Here is a 3074-nt window from a genome sequence, read left to right on the forward strand (position 1 = left end):
TCAATCTGTCAATCCTTCCGGTGTCCGGGCCTGGTGAGGTTTCCCGTGTTGAGTCAAATTAAGCCGCAGGCTCCACTCCTGGTGGTGCCCTTCCGTCAATTCCTTTAAGTTTCAGCTTTGCAACCATACTTCCCCCGGAACCCAAAAGCTTTGGTTTCCCGGAAGCTGCCCGCCGAGTCATCGGAGGAACGTCGGCGGATCGCTAGCTGGCATCGTTTATGGTTAGAACTAGGGCGGTATCTGATCGCCTTCGAACCTCTAACTTTCGTTCTTGATCAATGAAAGCGTTTTTGGCAAATGCTTTCGCTTCTTTCCGTCTTGCGACGATCCAAGAATTTCACCTCTAACGTCGCAATACGAATGCCCCCATCCGTTCCTATTAATCATTACCTCGGGGTTCCGAAAACCAACAAAATAGAACCGAGGTCCTATTCCATTATTCCATGCACACAGTATTCAGGCAAAATTTTGGCCTGCTTTAAGCACTCTAATTTGTTCAAAGTAAACGTGCCGGCCCACCTCGACACTCAGTCAAGAGCACCGCGGCGGGATTGAGTTGGGCCGCCCTTGCGAGCTAAGCCCACCGGCAGGACGTCCCACGACACGCCAGTTGACACCGCGTACGATGAACCAGCGGCGTGGGACACAGATTCGACTACGAGCTTTTTAACCGCAACAACTTTAATATACGCTATTGGAGCTGGAATTACCGCGGCTGCTGGCACCAGACTTGCCCTCCAATTGATCCTCGTTAAAGGGTTTAGAGTGTACTCATTCCGATTACGGGGCCTCGGATGAGTCCCGTATCGTTATTTTTCGTCACTACCTCCCCGTGCCGGGAGTGGGTAATTTGCGCGCCTGCTGCCTTCCTTGGATGTGGTAGCCGTTTCTCAGGCTCCCTCTCCGGAATCGAACCCTGATTCCCCGTTACCCGTTACAACCATGGTAGGCGCAGAACCTACCATCGACAGTTGATAAGGCAGACATTTGAAAGATGCGTCGCCGGTGCGAGACCGTGCGATCAGCGAAAAGTTATTCAGAGTCACCAAATTGTACGATGACGAGCAAGCCCGCCACCGATTGGTTTTGATCTAATAAAAGCGCTCCTTCCGTCTCCGGTCGGAACTCTGTTTGCATGTATTAGCTCTAGAATTACCACAGTTATCCAAGTAAATGTGGGTACGATCTAAGGAACCATAACTGATTTAATGAGCCTTTCGCGGTTTCACCTTAATTTGGCTTGTACTGAGACATGCATGGCTTAATCTTTGAGACAAGCATATGACTACTGGCAGGATCAACCAGGGAACTACTATTTGTGTATTTTATATATAATAAAACTATTATCGAAAAAGTTTTAATAACAATATCCACCACATAATGTGAGGATGAGAATTATGATGACGTTTTTTCATATTACATATATTTTATATTTATACACATAATATTTTATATTCATCTATATTCTCGTATATAATAAACACATTGTTATTTACTTTTTCGTTTGCGTGGTGTTTGCTGCGCTTATTATTGAAAATATATAATTTTCGGCGCCACGCTTTATATATTATAATATATTTTTCTTATATTTCATAAAATTTTCACCGAATCGACTATAAATTTATCTAAAATTTAATCGAAATGATATTTTAAATAAGATATAATTACGTCGACCGGAATAGAATTTCGACATTATCTCTACCCTTCGCTAGATTGTAAGCGACATGGTTTACAATTAGATAATAATGAACGAAATTTTTATTCTCGCTCGGAATAATGAGAGTTATCGCAATTTTGTGTAATAATATAAATGTTATATTATTATATATATTTTTATAGACGATCGCATATGAATCGCTCGCGGTAAAACGCTAGCTAAATTCGCGATCTCGCAATATATAATTTAATTTGTGGATATATTGATATAATATCTAAAAAGGGAACCGCTAGCAATATACGATAATATATTGGAGGAGAACGGGGACCCTTTCAGAAAACTATATAATCCACTATAATGTGGAATGACCGATACAACGTCTTTACGTAAATTATAACGAGTTCATTAAAATTTAACGAGACGTCAACTTCGATACACCACACATATATGTGCGCTGTACAACGGTACGCTTTCTACATTAACATTAATAAAGATGTATAGTGAAAATATATAAAAGATGTATTATGAATATTAAAAAGAAGTATTATGAAACTTCATACCGTCCGAGACGTAAAAGTGTTATGGAAAATATTAACAATAACGGAAAACAGTATTATGAAATTAGATGACCGCTCGATGTATGAACGTCCGAGGTGCATTATATAAAAGTTGTATAAAATTAGTGATAATAATAAAAAACAATTATTGTGAAATTTTATTCCGCTCGACTTAGGAACTTGTCGAAAAAGATGAATTGCGCCTGGCCGGCAGAGGGCGCTAGTGTCTATAAAACCGTGTTAAGTGTGGCTTCTGGCCGGCAGGTGGCGCTAGTGTCTGTAAATTCGTGTCAAGTTTGGCGTCTGGCCGGCAGAGGGCGCTAGTGTCTATAAAACCGTGTTTAGTTTGTCTTCTGGCCGGCAGAGGGCGCTAGTGTCTGTAAATTCGTGTCAAGTTTGGCGTCTGGCTGGCAGAGGGCGCTAGTGTCTATAAAACCGTGTTTAGTTTGTCTTCTGGCCGGCAGGTGGCGCTAGTGTGTATAAAACCGTGTTAAGCGTGGCTTCAGGCCGGCAGAGGGCGCTAGTGTCTATAAAACCGTGTTTAGTTTGTCTTCTTGCCGGCAGGTGGCGCTAGTGTCTATAAAACCGTGTTTAGTTTTTCTTCTGGCCGGTAGGATATAAGAACTTGTCGAGGTGTAACATATAAAAGTTGTATGAAATAGTAATAACATCGAAAAAAAAAACCGTGTCAAGTTTGGCGCCTGGCCGGCAGAGGGCGCTAGTGTCTATAAAACCGTGTTAAGTGTGGCTTCTGGCCGGCAGGTGGCGCTAGTGTCTATAAAACCGTGTTTAGTTTGTCTTCTGGCCGGCAGAGGGCGCTAGTGTCTATAAAACCGTGTTAAGTGTGGCTTCTGGCCGGC

The 3074-nt window shown here is 42.4% G+C and overlaps 1 non-coding gene across 1 annotated transcript in view; it reads right to left on the minus strand.

Annotated features, from left to right (window-relative positions):
• Positions 1-1308, minus strand: part of LOC130452268 (small subunit ribosomal RNA) — a 1922-nt gene extending 614 nt beyond the window's left edge. Inside the window, exon 1 of the ribosomal RNA XR_008910909.1 lies at positions 1-1308. This exon is cut by the window's left edge and continues 614 nt beyond it. This is a non-coding gene — a ribosomal RNA (small subunit ribosomal RNA).
• Positions 1309-3074: the final 1766 nt, after the last annotated feature.

This window comes from Diorhabda sublineata, unplaced genomic scaffold, assembly GCF_026230105.1.
Source record: "Diorhabda sublineata isolate icDioSubl1.1 unplaced genomic scaffold, icDioSubl1.1 Dsub_58, whole genome shotgun sequence".
NCBI classification, from domain to species: domain Eukaryota; kingdom Metazoa; phylum Arthropoda; class Insecta; order Coleoptera; family Chrysomelidae; genus Diorhabda; species Diorhabda sublineata.